The 18,382-nt window shown below is 42.1% G+C and overlaps 1 long non-coding RNA gene across 4 annotated transcripts in view; it reads left to right on the forward strand.

Annotated features, from left to right (window-relative positions):
* The window catches only part of LOC131743968 (uncharacterized), a 405,600-nt gene that overhangs the window by 373,341 nt on the left and 13,877 nt on the right, over positions 1-18,382 (forward strand). For all 4 annotated transcript variants that reach the window (XR_010837566.1, XR_010837569.1, XR_010837567.1 and 1 more), the window contains 2 exons: positions 11,048-11,196; positions 12,402-12,510. This is a non-coding gene — a long non-coding RNA (uncharacterized lncRNA). The remainder of the gene's footprint in view (positions 1-11,047; positions 11,197-12,401; positions 12,511-18,382) is intronic.

Here is an 18,382-nt window from a genome sequence, read left to right on the forward strand (position 1 = left end):
ATTCCAGTTTCCACTCTCCCTCACTGCTTTTCTCTTGTTATGGAGGTATTTTTAAAGAATCTTAACTACAGGTACATTTTTAGCTGTAGAGTTCGTTAGTGTTAAGTATATTCACACTGTTGTGTAACTAATCTCCAGAACTCTTTTCATCTTGCAAAACTGAAACTCTGAACCCATTATACAATAACTCTCTGTGCCCCTCCTCCCAGGCTCTGACAACTACCATTCTACTTTCTGTTGCTGTGAATTTGACTACTTTAGATACCTCATATAAGTGGAATCATCAAGTATTTGTCTTTTGTGACTGGCTTATTTCACTTAGCATAATATCCTCAAGGTTCATCCACGTTGTATCAGAATTTCCTTCTTTCTTAAGGCTGAGTAGTATTCTATTGTACGTATAGACCACTTCATCCACTGTTGGACACTAGGGTTGCTTCTACCTTTTAGCTATTGTGAATAGTGCTGCTATGAGATCTACAAATATCTCTTTGAGATCCTGCTTTCAATTCTCTTGGGTATATAACCCAAAGTGGAATTGTTCACAACAGCTTTGCAATGAACCACAACCTGTCACAGAAGCGTTTATTTCAATGATGTTCATGAAAGCTGAACTTTAGAATTGGTTGGCCATTAGGAAAAAAAAGTGGGACATCCAAAGCACAGGCAACAAAAGGAAAAATAGGGAAAGCTATTTTTTGAATGCCTGCAATAGAAGAGTTTGGCCTCTGATGACTAGGTACACAAGATATGCTCTTTAGGGCACAATTCGGGTATGAGTAATGTCTATCTTTTTTTTTTTTTTTTTTTTTTTGCGGTACGCGGGCCTCTCACTGCTGTGGCCTCTCCCGTTGTGGAGCACAGGCTCCGGACGCGCAGGCTCAGCGGCCATGGCTCAAGGGCCCAGCCGCTCGGCGGCATGTGGGATCTTCCCAGACCGGGGCACGAACCCGCGTCCCCTGCATCGGTAGGCGGACTCTCAACCACTGCGCCACCTGGGAAGCCCAATGTCTATCTTTATAACGTCAAAAATAGATTATTGTCCAGAACCTCCATGAAGATGGACAGCATGTTGATGGCAATGTTTTTATGCTTTAGGACCAACACATCTGGTCTCAAATATAAGAAGAAATGATTGCAGCAACAATATATAGTTTCCAGATGTAAAGATCAAAAAATTTATAATTGTATTTTTATGTTTCTGAGGAATCCCTGTAGTGTTTCTCACAGCAGCTGCACCATTTTACGTTCGCACCACCAGTTCCAATTTCTCTACACTTCCAGTTTCCTCACTTTTTACTTTCTGGTGTGTGTGTGTGTGTGTGTGCTTGTGTTTTAATAGTAGCCATGGTTCTCCATTTCTCATAATTTAAAAAAATGGAATCACACAATTTGGGAAACTGCATTTTTCCCTTTAATATCATGAACATATTTTAAAGTCAACAAATATTCATTTATAAGAGACTTTCCAATGTCTGCATAGTTTTCTGCTCCATCACTTGCTTACTGTGCAACCCTGGCCAAGTTACTCAACCTCTCTGTGCCTCAGTTGTAAAATGGTATAATGAACACTTTAAGAGACCTTAGGAGAATGTTGTGAGGATTACATGAGAAGAAACTATAATGGCATGTTGTCAGCAATCAATACATGTTAGCTATGATTATCAATATTTTTATTATTGTTTGCCCACTGCATTGGTGGATGTAAGGAATTCTTTATCGACCTTCAGGTTTCTTCTGGTTTTTCACTTACATGGACATTAGCTACATGGTTGCAGTCATTTCTTTTTTAAAAAACCATCCAAACAGGTCCCTCTTTTCAGAGATTAGTTGACTGAAGGAGAAACTCCAGCCCAGCTGAGACCCAGCCTCTATTCTTGGCTTTCTCAGAGCAGCTTTTTGTCACGTAGAGCAGGCCTCCTCGCCCCTTCCAGAAATACATTGCTCTGGCCTTGGTTTTTAAACAAGCCCTCTCATAATTCATTGCCAAGGTATCTCACCTGCAGATCTGTGGACCTGAAGTTTTTCTGGGGGCTCAGCATAATGATGCATGGCCTGGAGAAAGCTTAGTCAAATATTTACACGGAGGAATGTGGCATTTCCTACCCTGGCGCTCTGATTACCATCAGAGTCTTATCTTTCCCCATAAAAGGAAGTGTGGACATGTATTAAGTTGTCAACACTAGAAAAATATAAGGTCTGGAATAGAGGGCCTGGGAGACCTCTTGATGTTCTTCTATGTAATAACATCTGAGGGTAAGAAGGAGATTCAGCTGGAAGAGGGGGCTTGTGGTGTTGGGCGGTTTTTGAGGCTGGGAAGTCTGTGAGGTCAGGTATAATTTGGTGGATAGTGCATCTGCCTTCTCATTAAACTCAGGGGGTTTTGAGGGGTCAGAAGGGAAGATGAGAACCCCCTGGTTCTCATCAAAGGGAAGGAAATGCTAATGGCCAAGACTCACCCCCCATTTGAAGCATCTCAGTGAAAGACACACACATCAGAGAAGCCTCCTCCTCTGAAATGAAGCCGAGTATTACGTGGGGAGAGCATGAGTTTAGAGGCCCGGCAGAACTGGGTCGAAATTCTGCCTCTGACGCTCTAAACTTCCATTACTGAGCAGGTCACAGAACCCCTCTGAGCCCCTATCTTCTTGTCTGTAAGCTAGAGACAGCATGCCCTAACATAGAGGTTTCACATAAAGATTAAATGAGATGATACCTCTGAAGTTCCAGTGTGATGGTTTGCTATAGGAGATAAAGAGTGACCACACCAAGTTGATAAATTCCCAGCTAAATGCAGAGAAACTGGGTGGTTTCGAATTTTGGGCACTCTGTAACATGGACAAACACCCGACTTTTATTAGCTTTGTTCTTAATACTGAAAAGAGGACTCCTAGGAGTTGAAGGACTCCAAGTTGGAAAGTATCAATCTAGACCAACCTCATCACACACAAGCCTCACTATGAAATACTCATCTTAGCCCGAACTTAAAGACATCACCCCAACACACCCAGCGTAATTCATTCATCCATCCATTCATTCTCCCAGCACTTACTGAGGGTGTACTGTGCTCCAGAAGCTGCTGCAGGCACTGAGAATCCCAAGTTGGAGGAGACTCAGTCCTTGCCCTTTGGATGACCCTAGTCTAATGGAGGAGAGAAAGCCCTAAATCCACCGTTTCATGTCATAAACGACAATGGGAGCAACATGCATAGTTATAGAGGCGTCGCCGGGGCAGCAGACAATGAGGTTTCAGAATTGGAAGGACATTTAGAAGCCGACCAGTCCAAACCTTACTGATGTGTGGGCTCTGCCACCATGGTCTCCCAGCTTTGTTTTTATCACCTCTAATCTCAAGGGTTTCACGGCCCACCTGCACTCCCAGACCCAGGCAGCCTTTGGGGCAGCTCTGACAGTTGGAAAGTTTGTCCTTAGGTTGAGTCAGTATTTGTCTCCTGGTAACCGTCACACAGCTCCATGGGGTTAATCCCATTCTTTTGCATGACGACCCGTCAGATACTGGAAGTCAGCTCACGGGTGACAGGCAAGTAGGGATAATCTCAGCCTCGCCTTGCACAGGGGAAGACTGGGCAGTCCAGGGACGCATCTGACCTCAAGAAGGGACTCTATTCGACACTGAAGACATGGTAGGAGGGTCTCACTTTGGATTTATTTGGATTTTCACTACTAGCCTTAATAATCTCACTGGACTTTATAAAGCACTTTAGTATACATTATTCCGCGGTGTCCTCACACTGACCTGGTGAGACGGTTCAGCATGATTTATTATTTCCGTTTTGTTCATAAATAAAACAAGACTCTGAGAGGTGGTGTGCTCAAGGTCACACAGATAACATCTGGTTGAATTGGTCTTCTCCCTTCCATACAAGTGGTCCTGCATCCATTTCGTCTTTCCCATAATCTACCTGTGGTCTCCCCCTAGATTTATCTTCTTAAAATATTGACTGCATTGTATCGCTCCCTTTATCAAAAATCCTCAGCAATTCCTCTTACATTCCAGGGTTAACCTCCAAGCCCTTAGAATGACATTCAAGGCTCTCAAAATTGTCGACTTGCTTGGAGTTTCAGGGATAGCGGGATGGGTGGATGAAATACCAATAAACATGATCACTACAGTGATAGTTCAGCAAGAAATATATACAAAGGGTATCTTGAGAACACAGAGGAGCAAGGTGAAGGTCACAGGGGGATTCCAGGAGTTAGGGATGCCTGGGATGGACTTTAAATACATGCATACCAGTAGAAGGTTAACAGGAGCAAAGAGGACTTGGAGGAGAGAAACAGCCTGGTGGCTGTGTGCAGGACACCATAAAGAATTTGCTGGACAGATAGGTACAAGGCTGGGCTCAGAGAAGAATTAGGCTGTATGGGAGGCAGGGCCACTTCCTCCTGTCAGCTGTCAGATTAGGGGCTTTGGACGTTATCCTGCAAACTTCGATGCGCTAAATAGGATTAAAGCAAGCCAGTGGCAACTGCGTTTGGTGGCCCTGGCTAGGAGGGTGGACCGGAGTCCGAAGTCGATGGGACAGACGGCAGCCAGTCTGACTAGAGATGAAGTAAGGAAACTGTTGCCATGAATCAGGGGAGTAAAGATAAAGGGCAGTGGAGGTCATCACAGGAAGAAGAAGGATTTTCACATATTTTAGGAGAGAAAAGCAAACAAATCCAATGACCGGGTGCTTGTGAAGATAAGGAGAGGGAGCTCCAAGTCAGGCTGCTAATATGCTCTCAGGAGCTTCCAGGTTGGGAGGAAGATAATGGCGCCACTCACTGCTATTGCCACACCTGCCCTAGACTTCAAGGAAGTGCTGCAGGAAGGAGGTGTGTAGTACCTACTTGTAGGTACGCTAATTTACTTAGGCTAGTAACAAAGAGCTCCCTCTCATCTTGGTGGGGTGGCCAAGACGACTGGCCAGTCACTTACACCCGTTCCCTCTCCTCCCCAGGTATCCTGCAGGACTTGATTTCCTAGGTTAGGGGTGGCCATGCAACAGGGCCCTGATATTCAAGCCTGGCCTGGGCAGTACTCCTCCACATTTTATCATTTCCGCCAACTTGAGGCAGAAGAACCTGATGGAGACTTGAGAGGGAATGAAGGTCCCTGTGCTGTGTGCAGAAGAGATCTGGCCACCAGCCAGGAACACCCATTTTAGACATGAGTGAGCAAAAAGTAAATTCCTCTCATGTTTGAGCCATTGTGCATAGAATGTCTTTGTTACAGCAGTTAGTCCCACCTAACCAACGCACCTTTCCTGTTTCCTACATCACGTGGGTAGGAAAGAAGGGGGCGTTTGGTATATAGCTATTTGTGCCTGTCACGGCACTCAGTAGATTTATGTACATTACCCCCTTTAATCCTATAAGTGCTCGGAGATGTTTAAACACTCCAGTTTTGCAGAAGAACGGGAAAATCCCTGAAATGTTTTGCTTTTGCTTAAGGTTATACCGTGTTCCCTTAGAGACATCCGTGAGGCTGTGCAAAACAGATTTTTTTTCCACTGTTTTTGAATTTTGTTTTCTTTTTCAGCTTTACTGAGATACAATTGACATATAACATTGTGTGTAAGTTTAAGGTGCACAACGTGATGATTCACTATGTGTGTATATTGTGAAGTGATTACTACAATAAGATTACCTCAAATTGTTACCTTTTTTGGTGTGTGTGGTGAGAACTTTCAAGATCTACTCTCTTCCAACTTCCAAGTAAACAACACAGTACTGTTAACTATAGTCATCACACTGCATATTACATCCTAAGAACTGATTCATCTCATAACTGGAACTTTGTACCCTTTGAACACCTACAGTTTCTTAGGAAATTCCTTGTCTCTATGTTTCCTACCACACTTAGAAAGTAGGATCATGATCAAGAAGCATAGAAGGTGGAAGAGGAACAGAAGGACAAAAAAAGTTAAGCAGTTGAACCCTTCATTTGTTTAGGTCTAACATCTGTAAACATCAGCTGTATTGAAGAACACGTGTGTGGGACTGAGCATGTATGTTCACAGTGACTAAAGCCACTACCGATGAGTGTGCTTTTGAAAGCAGTGCCGTCCTTCTGCTGGCCTGGTTTTCATATCCTTTCCTTCCATTTTGGGTCTCTGTGCTTTAGTCACTCTGGTCTCCTTTCAGTTCCTCAAACGAGTCCTGCTCCTTCTGGACTCCACGACTCGGCAAGGGCTGTTTCCTCTGCCTGGAGTATCACTACCCTCATTCCGTTGGCTAACTTGTACTCATTCTTCTGCTTTCCCCTTAAGCATCATTTTCTCAGAGATGCCCTCTTTGACCCCAAGATTGTGCCGTGTCCCTTGATAGCACTCATTGCATTCTAAACTCCTGTGGGGCAGAGTCATCAGAATTTTGATTACATAATCACTTTTACAGTTTGGTGATTGGTATAGTCCAGTCTTGCCCGGTCTTGCTCAGCTCCATGAGGGCAGAGATGGAGTCTCTCCGGTTGGCTTCTCTATCCCCAGAACCTAGTTAGAATGCCAGGCACATAGCATTCACTTCATAACTTTTGGGTGAATGTGAAAAAAAAAAAAGAGAAGATTTTTCTCTTAGTAAAATAATATAAAGCAAACCTAAAGAAAGGCTAGTCTTCCAAATGGCTTTCTGGGAAACATACTACACATGCGAAATCATGAAATGAATCAGGCTACTTAGTAATTTGAAACTGACTTAAATCTAAACCAAGTAAGTTACTGTTCCATTTCACAAATAAAGAGGCAGAGTGCATGAAGGTCTGACACGGGTTCCCCCTGGTCCTGAGTCAGTGATGGGGGCCTCTCTCTCTCTCTCATCTGTCCCTGCTCACTCTTGGTACTTTCTGTTGGATGCTGACTTTGATGGAGACTTGGGAGCCGTATGGCAGTGAGCCCTTGTCCTAAAGGAAAGGGGAATAACATTAGAGGTGGAACCCTGGCTCAGCTACTGTAGGTGCTATGTGACCTTGGGCGACTTTGGGCCTCCATTTCCTAACTTGTAAAATGGAGAGAATCTACTTGTAGGGATGTTTGCAAGGCTCAAATGTGCCAATGTGCTTGGAAGTGCTTTACAGAGAGACTGGCACTTAGCAGGTGCTCAAAAAATTTTAACTGACATCTAGCACTTTCCCAGTATTGGGGTTTATTTCAGATGCTTAGGACATGTTTCATGTGAACTAATAAGTCAACAACTTCATTAATAAAGGAAAGAAAGACTTTCCCTTTTGCTGGTGGATAAAAAGGCTGATTTAGTTCCTCGCCCAATGACAGAGATCTGAGGACAATGATTTGACTCCCTCATCGTGAACATGCCCCTGCTTCACAAAATGTGAGATGCTGAGCAAAGAGCAGTGCTCTGGTGGGGCTGCACTGCATGAAGCCACACTTTAAAATAACTTGTGAGTGCTCTGTTCGTCATTAGCAGATGTGGTGGGGTGAAGGAGTTTGTTTCTCCAGATTCAGACATTTTTGAGGACTTACTACGTGCCAGGTACACCCTGATGAGCAATTTTCACATGCTGTTTTGTTTGCTTCCTACCCTATTTCTGTGATGAGTCTATTATCGCCCCTATTTTCATGATAAGGAAATTCAGATTGAAAGCAATTAACGTGTCCTTAGTCACACAGCTGGTCAATAGCAGAGCTGGTGCTCATGCCAAATCCCATGCATTTCCAGATACATTATATTCTCTTCCTAGTAAAACACATTCCATGGAGAGTGAAGACCAAAACTATGGATAAGAAAACCTAGTCGGGCTTTATTATTAATAATACAAAATATTATCACCTGATAGCTTCAGAAACAACCAGTTTCCTTTGGAATGTCGTACTTTCCATTTTCTTTTATAGAAGCTCAGTGGTTCTGATTTTCTCTATTTGATGGTGCATGAAAGCCCCTGGGTAGAAGGCTGTTTAGTAGAGTGGAAAAGGGTCAGACTGGGGACTGTTTCTAGCCCTGAGCCTCTCCTCTGCGTGACTTTGGGAAATTCATTCAGAATCTTTGAGCCTCATTTTTCTTATGTGAGAAATGAGGACAATTATGCTGCTTACTCACCTACGTTTATGGATTTTGTGAGGATCTATCAAGATAATTGTTGTACGATGTTATGCAAAAGACTCCATGTTATTATTCTAAGGCAGAGTCATCACTTTGTTCCCACTTTCTCTTTGCCTACAGATTCTCTTGGCATCCCATACCTGATGAGAATTTATGGCTAGTTGGATATAACAGCAAAAGCTCTCTCCCTGTGACTTATATGCATCCTGATGTATTTCAATTTTTGCACAGAGGAAGGTTTTCTAGTTGGAGGAGATGCAATTCTATTTTGAGGTTGTGGACTCAAGGCGCCACTAAGCGGAGATTCATGTGCTCTCATTGACGTAAAGTGAATCCTTCATCCGTGGACAGCTTTGCTGCCCAAACCCAATCTGTTACTGCAGCCAATGGGCTTATCTGGTGAGTCTTGTCACTGTCAGAATCAAACCCAAATATGGCAGGGACTAATGATTTCACTGAGGTGGTCTTTCCTGTGACCACAGAAACCTGCTTTGGGGATTTCTGTCATTATTAGAGACCCTTGATGGAATTACAGCCCCTAAGTTCATTTTTGTTCTGGTTTATTATCTGGATAAGCTCCGTACCCAGCTCTCTTTGCCTTATCTGAGGGGCCAGAGCCAGCGGTAAGTGAGTCATAGGATCTGGTCAGTTGCGTTTCCACAATTTTATTAGAGTGACTGGGTAGATTAGCTCTGTGAAACATGGAATAAGTGTCTTGGGCATTCATCAGAGTCTCCCACAATTCCTAGAATAATTTTGTAGTTTTTTTCACAGAAGCATCCGTGGAAAGAGAGCAGGGGAGCCAGGAGACCTGAGCTGCTGGATGGTGATTCTGCTAATCCCAGGGGGTAACCTTGAGCATGGCCAGAACACTTTTGGTTGTGGCTGGTGGTATGGACAAAGTTCCGTAGAGCTCAGGGCTTGGCCAGAGAGGGGCAGGGCAAGTTTCTCTAGGGGAACATTTGTGAGTAGGGTTTTAAATTATGGACTTGATTTCACCAGGCAGACAGGGGGAAGGGCAGGGGCTTTTCAGAGAGAGGAAGCTGACTGAACAGAGCAATGCAAAGTGAAAGTCAGTAAAAGGTCTCAGGAATGGCATCTTTGACTGTGGTGAGAAGGAAGGTTGTGCTGTGGAGCCTGGAGAGGCAAGTGGTAGAAGCCAGCTCGTGAAAAGTCTGGAGGACCAAGCTCAAGTGGTTGCCCTGGGCAACTGGCAACTCCCAAAGGCTGTTGAGCATGGGGAAGTGGGGAGGGAACATGATTAGAATTTTTTTTCATTAAGCAGTTGACACCCAATATGAGACCAAAGGGATCATTTGTTGCTCACATTAGCCCTGCATAATAAGTGAACGACCATTGGTCTCCCCATTCAGCAGATGAGGAAGCTGAGGCTTGGAGAGATTAAATGTTCAAGGACACACTACTCAAGGAAAACAGAAGATAAAAATAATTCATAATTCATACTTCTGCCAGATAGGATTCCATTGAATTCTTATAAACTTCAGTTAGAGATTAGGTAACATTTGCTCTGAGGCATTACCAGGGTTTAGACATTCATCCAAGATTCTGAAATGGAAAAAGGCCAACACTGCATAAGTAAAATTCAGAGTTATTAGTAGAGATATCATTAGGCCTCTCTTTTCATCATTTCTTACTCGGAACCAATGTATCATTCTTTTCATTAGCTCTAGGGGAGGCTGGAACTTGTCTGAAGGTGGCTGTGCAACTAAAATTTTTGTCACATTTTCTGTGTCAGCTCCGATAATGTAGAGTTCACCCACAGATGTTAATGCCACCGTGGAGGTCTAAAAGATTCTGGGAGAGCAAAAGAGATTTTAGTCTTTACAAATACAGTAGTTGGCCCTTATCCATGGGGGATACATTCCAGGAAACCCAGTGGATGCCCTGAAACCACAAAGAGTACTGAACCGTACCATGTTTTTTCCTTTATACACATACCTATGATAAAGTTTAATTCATCAATTAGGCACAGTAAGGGATCAACAACAACAACTAATAATAAAATAGAACCATAAGAAAAGTTATGTGAATGTGGCCTCTTTCTTTCTCTCTCTCAAAATAGCTTATTGTACGGTACTCACCCTTCTTCTTGTGATGTTGTGAGATGATAAAATGCCTGTGATGAGAAGCGAGGTGAATGCTGTAGGCATTGTGACATAGTGTTAGGATACTGTTGACCTTCTGATGATACTTGAGAAGGAGGATCGTCTGCTTCGGGTGATCCTGGGTCATTGAACTGTGATGCTGTTGATGATTGGATGCCAGGAGCAGATGATGGCATCTGCTGGGGATGGCGGGGGATCCCAGGCAGGATGGAGTAGAATGGCACGAGATTTCGTGAAGCTACTCAGAATGGCACACAACTTAAATATTGATTGTTTATTTCTGGAATTTTTCATTTAATATTTTTGGGTCAAGGCTGGCCATGGATAACCGAAACCGAAGAAAGTAAAACCACAGATAAAGGGAACAACTGTACCTCCAGAGAGGGTGATACTTTTACACATACTTGCAGATGAACTCAAAGAATCCACTTGCCTGGCTCAAGTTTAACGAGGGTTACAATGCTGCATCTCAGGGCAGGAAAGACTAGGACAATGAAAGAACTGGAATTGTTTTCCCAGAGTCCTATTTCCAACGACCATAAAAATGAATTCCTGCTTCTGGGCACATGGCACTGGGAGTTGGCCAGTCAGGGCTGAACTCCCAAGTATCAACTTGGGGAAGTCACTTACCTGCCTTGAATCTCAGTTTACACAACTCTAAGGTAAATTGAATATCCCCTTCCGTATAGAGGTATTGTGAGAATGCAACTTGCAAACATACATCTAGAGTGGGTCCAAAGTACTGATAAAAAATTATGTGAATGTGGAATTAGTTCTTTTCTTCAGGTCCTGGATGTTTTTATTGGTTTTTGTTCTCCATAAGATTTTACTACAGTGACTGATTTTCTTTTGTCTCCTAGATTCCTCTGCAGTGGCTTGTGACACTGCTTCAGGAAGACTTTCCCAACACCTGAAGAATTTCTGGGTTCCTTTTCCCAGTCTGGGATGTCTACTGACCATATTGCCAGCTTCTGGACCTGTTGTGTCTGGGATGCAGGCTGAAGCAAAGGCAGGTATCCTTCAAGGCATCCAGATATAAAAATAAGTACATCGTTGAGATTAGGAGGAAGATCACATTTGGGGGCTTCCCAAAGTTACTTTATCCCAAGATATAAATGACCTTCTAAAATGTATGAAAACAGACTTGATAGAAAACCAAACTAAAGCTAGAACTTAGTTGGAAAGAGGTTTATTTTTTAAATATGTAAAACAAACCATCGTACATCTATTACAAAAGCACTAAGAATCTGTAGCCAAAAATGAGTCAAATTCTAAACTATCACAAGTTTCTTTTCAAAATGTGGTGGTGCATTTTCATGATCATTGGGTTTCAATTTAATGTCTTCTGCTCTTGAAATTAACACCTCCTCTCTCCTCTACTTATCCACTGGCTACACCCACCCTCGGGCTCTGGGTTGCTCAGAAATTCCAAGTTTCCTGCTGCCTCACTGGCTGGAACATAATGGAATGCACCACTGCTGATAACAACAGAAGAGGCCCCAAACCACAGAGGCAGGCAGCCCCGGGGGCAAATCCTTGTTCCACCCGCTTCACACTGAAAGATATTGGACAAGTTACTTAGCTTTGGTCATAGGTCAGATTTCCTGGGAAAGAGAGTCTAGGTCTCTGAGGGTTGTGTGGAGGAGGCTAACTGGGGAGTGAGCTCAGAAACAACAACATGGGGAAGGTGCAGGACCCGGCAAAGGGAGAAGCGGTACCATGATGCAGTTTCAGTGGAGACCTCCAGCAACGCCACAGGGGGCTGGGATGGTCCTTCAGAGTTGTCGCATCTGAGGACAAATGGTTAGGCTTTTGTACTTCCGTGCTGGCCAGGCATAGATGCAGGCTGCCTTCTGAGAAATGGTCTGAGATGAAAGCGCTCTTTGACTGAGTCTTGGAGCAGCAGCTAGAGGTCCTGGTAGTAAGCGGAATGAGTGCCTACATCCTGAAGTGTATCTGGGCAGCCCACCGTACCTGTGCCTACACGTTCAATATATCAGAGATCAAGGAAGTCTCCTTGGCCACTCTACCTGAAATTGCAACCCCTTAGTCTCATACCCCCTGTACCCCATCTTACTTTTATCCATCGTATTTATCATGAACTGACATACTTTTTTTTTTTAAGATTTTTTTGATTGGACCATTTGTAAAGTCTTTATTGAATTTGTTACAGTATTGCTTCTGTTTTATGTTTTGGTTTTTTTGGTCACCGAGGCATGTAGGATCTCAGCTCCCTGACCAGGGATCAAACCCGAACTCCCTGCATTGGAAAGTGAAGTCTTAACCTCTGGACCGCCAGGGAAGCCCTGAACTGACATCCTGTGTAAGAATTTGTCTATTGTCTTTCTGGAAATGCTCTAGAACACATTCCAAACTACTTGAGGGCAGGGATTTTGTTTTACTCATGACTATATGCCAAGTTCCTAAAATAGGGATTGGCACAGATTGAACACTCCATAAATATGTGTCGACTGAGTGGAATAAATGAATGAATAAATATAACAGAAACGGAGAATTTATCGGAAGCACTCAAGTTCTAAGCGCTTGCAGTAACTAATATAATCCTCATGACAGCTCCACGGAGGGGCACTATTATTATCCCAATTCTGCAGATGAAGACACTGAGGCACAGAATGTTGAATTATCTTGCCAAGGTCTTGCAGCTTAGAAGTGCTGTATTCGGGATCAGAACCAGGCAACGGGATTCATACCATTGCCTGGTGTGGATAGAGCCACTCCTCCATCCGGGCGACTTAGCCCTGCCCTTCCTCCTTTCCCCTTCCTGCTCTCTCGTAGAATACATGTCCAGTAATCACATCATTGCATGCTCCCAATATTTTGTTTTATGGCTTCAGACCAAAAGGCGAGAGCTCAGCTGACTTCCAGCTCCTGCCCTTTCTTCAACCTGATCAACTCGCACATCTTTTTTTTTTTTTTTTTCTTTTCCTCTAACGCTGCCACTGACAGATGCAGATGCAGAGCCTATTATGGTTTATGGCGCTCTTTTGTATGCATTATCTCATTTGATTAGCCCAGTAGCCTTGGGATATGGGCCATACAAGGATGGCCACCTGCAGTATATAGATGAGGAAACAGAGGCTCAGAGAGGTTACATAAAGCCATTTGGAAGCAGAAGTTTTAGTTCTAAGTCCCACGTTTGCTCTATTTTTCACTTTCTTTTTCCTTGTTGGGGCCCGGAGGGTAGAAGTTAATCCCGAAGCATTTCTGCCCTCCACATTTATCCTTGGAACATTGGTGAGTATTTATCATTGGCTTCTTCCTACTTGACAAATGAGGAAACTGAGGCACAAAGAGGTTATATGATTTCCTCCGGTTTCATACTGATGTCATTGGAGCTGGGATATTAATTTCAAAATTCACGTGCCTCTACTCCTTAGCACCCTCACTGCTTCTAAGTTAACAATTCTGGGGTCTATTTCAAACTTCCATCCACCTTTCCTTGAGTAATGTAATAGGATTCATATTTAACATTTTAAAAAAATCATGCTAGTTAAAAATAGAAAAGCCCAGTTCACTTTAAATGCACTCAGGATGCATTACCTCTCTGCCAGCCTGAGATGATGTCTAAGGAGACCGTGCTGGCAAAATTTACGTATTATAAAGAGCTCCTTTTATCCAGTTACATCGGCAGAATTTCATGGCATCTTTCAGAGGCCCAAGGAGAGCAGGGACATTTATTCTCCTCTTTGAATTTAATCATAAAGGCTTCGAAGTCATCTTCCTGAGGCTGAGCTCCAGGCCACAGATTCCAGACTGGAGAAAAGTACCTTGAAAGAGCCTGTTTTACACAGGCCAGTGGAATGCTTTGTTTTTTTGCTTCTGAGCCTCCTAAGTGGACGCGGATACACAGAAATAAATATTTACTTCTTGAGAGAGATGGTTAGGAGAATAAATGTTAAAGTTCTGTCCTTACAGTGGAGAAACTCAGCTGAGAAACTCAATTCAGTTCCTGGACTCTCAGAGCTCCTTATGGCCCCGGTTTGAGAACCATCATTCCAATTAGAGTGATGGTAGCTGTGGCAGTTTTAAGACCTGTCTACATCTTCTTTCACATGCCATCAAGAGGTGAAGTCTAGTTCTCCCCTCTGGCTTGAAATGGGGCAGGAATTTATGGCCACCTTGACAAATAAAATGTGGGAGAGGCGACCTTAAGTCATTTCTAAAACTAGGTTAGAAACAGTGATGCAGCTTCAATCTGGCTGTCTCTTAGGACATGAGCTTTTGGATGGCTACCCTGGCCATGCTGGAGAGACCACGTGGAGGGAGAGGTGCCTGAGGACCCTAGTCGATGCCACATAGAACAGAGATGAGCCTTCTCTGTTGAGTTTGGCCCAAATTGCATATTCATGAACTATGTAAATTGTTACTGTTTTATTTACACATTGCATTTAGAGCAGTTTGTTGCAGAATAACAGATCATCTTAACAGTAGCCCATGCCATAGGTGACATGCTGGAATGCGAATCATAGTTCATAGAATTGAACAGGTATGAATCCAGGATCTTGCATCTGGATTTAAATAACCATTTATACAATGCATTGAACACAAGAGTCACTTCACATGTTTGCTGAATGAACTGATGGGTGAATGAGTATAGAATCTTGGGGGAGATCTCTCTCCGTAGAATAACACTTGGGGTTATAACTGACCACATTTCTAATCGAAGCCATAGGTTGAGGTTATTAAAAACCTGTGCAGTCCAAGTTAAAGGAGTAAATGGTTTTCCCATTTCCTGTAATGATTTGATCACAAGGCAGACTATGATAGCTTTGGGGTTGGCAATTTAATAGGAACTGACAAGCTGAAGGAAGGCAGAGATGATGTTGGTGCTTGAAAACCTATTTTGGGAAAAGGTGGGAGATATTTATTAAGCCTGAAGAAAAGAAGGGGAGACAGAAAAGTTGTCTTAAATCCTTGAAGGAGGTGACCGATTTCTTTTCTGTTATCCAAAAGCTGCATAAGAACAAACAGGCCAATGCTATAAAATAGCAGTTGACCAACTTTTTCAGTAAAGGGACTGATAGTAAATACTTTAGGCTTTATAGCCCTGTGGTCTCTGTTGCAACTATTCAACCTGCCTTTGTAGCACAAAAGCAGACACGGTCAATATGTAAACGAATGAGTATAGCTGTGTTCCAATAAAACTTTATTCACAAAAACAAGCTGTGGGCCAGGTTTGGCCCTTGCCTGTAGTCTGTCAATCCTTGCTATAAAGAAATGGTCTTTTTTTCTACATAAGCCCAAGATTCCTAATACATAGAGCCATCAAACTTCAGAATTGTCTTGGAGGAGAGTGACATTTCCTTAGTATGTTTAAAATAGACTGGATGAACAGATAGGACAAAAATATTCTCTCTCTCTTTATATATATATATATGGCATACATTATGTAATAAAATATATATAAAATAAATATACATAAAAATAAACATATATACAAATAAAGTATATATAAAAAATAAAACAAAAGCCCTTTGCCCTATATATGTGAATATATATAAAGAACTATATATAGCGAGACTATATAAAGAACTCTTACAACTCAATAATAATAATAATAATAAAAATAATAATAATAATAAAATACCTGCCCTTTTCTCTCCATGGGAGAAGTTTTGAACTGACACTTCACAAAAGATATAATTATGGCAAATAAATATCAGAAAAGATACACTACCTAATTTGTCATCAGAGAAATGCAAACTTAAACCATAATAAGTTCCCAATGTACTTATTAAAGTGGCTGGAATTAAAGACTGACAATATCAAGAATCAGCGAGGATGTGAACAGCTGGAGTTATTGCGCATTGCTGGTGAAAGCAGGAAATACCATCATGACTCTGAAGAGGTCTTTGACAATTTCTTATAAAGGTCAACACTCACATATCATCAATCAGCCATCCTATTCCTAGGTATTTATCCAAGAGAAATTAAAACATGTGTCCACAAAAAGACTTGGACACAAATGTTCAGAGCAGCTTTATTCATTATAGCCCCCAAATGGAACAGCAGTCCAACTGCCTGTTAACAAATGAATGGATAAAGAAATGGTAATATACCCATGCAGTGGTGAGTATTACTCACAATAAAAAAGAATAAACTATTGATATTCTCTACAACATGAGAGAATCTCAAAATACATTGAGGAGAGGAACTCAGACACAAAATACATATACCAGTACTCTATTTACATAAAAGTCTAGAACAGGAAACAATAATTTATAATGACATCCCAGATTAGTGGAAAGCAGATTAGTGGTTGCCCGGGACTGGGTCTGGGACAGATGGACTTTATTAGAAAGGAACTTTCTAGTGTCATGGACACATTTTATATTGTGATTGTGTTGGTGGTTGCATGAATGTATAAATTTGCTAAAACTCACCAAACTGCACCATGTACTTCACAGGGGTACATTTTATTGCACGCATATATTTCCTCAATAAAGTTGATTTTCAAAAAGTAGGCCAAATGGCCATCTTTTGGGGATCCAGTAATAATAATAATGATATTAATGGCTAATATTTATTGCATGCTTACATTGTCCCACATATTGTACCATGTACTTTGTTTATCTGTGTTAATTTAGTCCTAGAGCTATCTTTTGAAGCAGTAGTAGTGTTATCTCCATATTACAGATGGAAAACCCAAGCCTTAGAGAGATTTAATGATTTTCTCAAGGGCATGCACTAGTTCTTTGCAGAGGTGGGGTTTTAAACCAGATCTTTCAGATCCTCAAACTTCAGCTTTATTTGTTAGAACGTTGAACCATATAACCTCAAAAGTTTCTCCTAATTTGAAGTTCTAGGAATATAGGAAAAATCAGCCATCTGATGTTGGACTAGCAGATAAGAATCATGTAGTCTCTTGCCTAATCTGAGCATATGTCTGAGTTATTTGGGGAATAGCACCACTGCTGACCATTTAGATTGCTTGGAAAGATCATCTGGAACATCATTTGGAGCATGTGAATGTTAACGCTTAGGCTGAAAAATAAAATGTGGTTGTATTTAGTGTCAGGACTCATCTGGCCGTGATCTCATGGAGAATTTCTGAGGAGATCTGGTGCAATGTTGATATATTGGTACCTATTTTTATCTGAAAATAACTCAGCTGTTTTTTCCTGATAATACTTTCTGGACTTTTTCATATCATGGAGTGTGGAGTGTTTATTAGATTACAATACTAAATTGACAGTTGGTTAAGAAGACTGACTTAATGATGAATCAAACCAATCCGGGTAAGAATTAGGTATCACAAGGCAGGAATCCTCTTCTCTTTGCTCTGCCACTGACTTGTGAGAGCCTTTGGGCAACTCACTCTCCGATCTCAGCTTCCTTATGTGCAAAATGAAATAATGGGCATTTAGTTACTCCTCAAGCTTTCATAAGTGTTTAACTTACAAATCTGATAATAAACATACCATTTCTACAGCCTCATTGGCAAAGAAGTGAACTGTGTTAGTCAGACTTACTGTAGCATCAAATAACCCCCAATATCAGTGGCCTCTCGCTACTAGATTTATTTCTTGTTTATGTGTCTGCTGGTCAGGTTTGGTCTGTGGATTGGGTCTTGCCTGTACTTCAGGTTCAGGAGTACCCCATGTGGCTCTCATTCCTGGACCCAGGCTGAAGCAGCAGCAGACACTTGGACATCCACTTCTCACGGAGAATACAGGAGTGGGAGAGATAGATTAGAAATACACAAAGCTTGAAACTGACCTCGTATCATTTCCCACCGGCAGCCCACTGGCCAAAGCAAGTCACATGGCCAAGCCCAGTCATGGAGGCTGGGAATTATGCCCTGTCCAAACCTCAAAGACTTAAGAGTCAGTGTCTTCTTTCTCATTTACTCAGAGTCTCATTCACCAATCTCCAGTTTCCTTACCTTCTCATCCCCTCCCTGGGTTCACTGGCTGTTAAGTGTAGACTGAATGCCTCTTTTAGACTCCGAAGTCAAACTGCAGGTCCTTTGAGGGCTTGAGATATTGGTTTTCAGCATTACTGATCATTCATGCAATTTACTGATTTAAATATCATTTTTAATAACATTGATTTGTAGTATTAGTGATCTTTTGTGATCTTGATGGAATTAGGAAAACATTTACAAGTGGGGATTTATTTTCTGATGAATGGGGGTAGGTCCTATGATAGATCCTGCTCCCATACCAGCTGTA

Source organism: Kogia breviceps, chromosome 17 (genome assembly GCF_026419965.1).
Source record: "Kogia breviceps isolate mKogBre1 chromosome 17, mKogBre1 haplotype 1, whole genome shotgun sequence".
NCBI lineage: Eukaryota > Metazoa > Chordata > Mammalia > Artiodactyla > Physeteridae > Kogia > Kogia breviceps.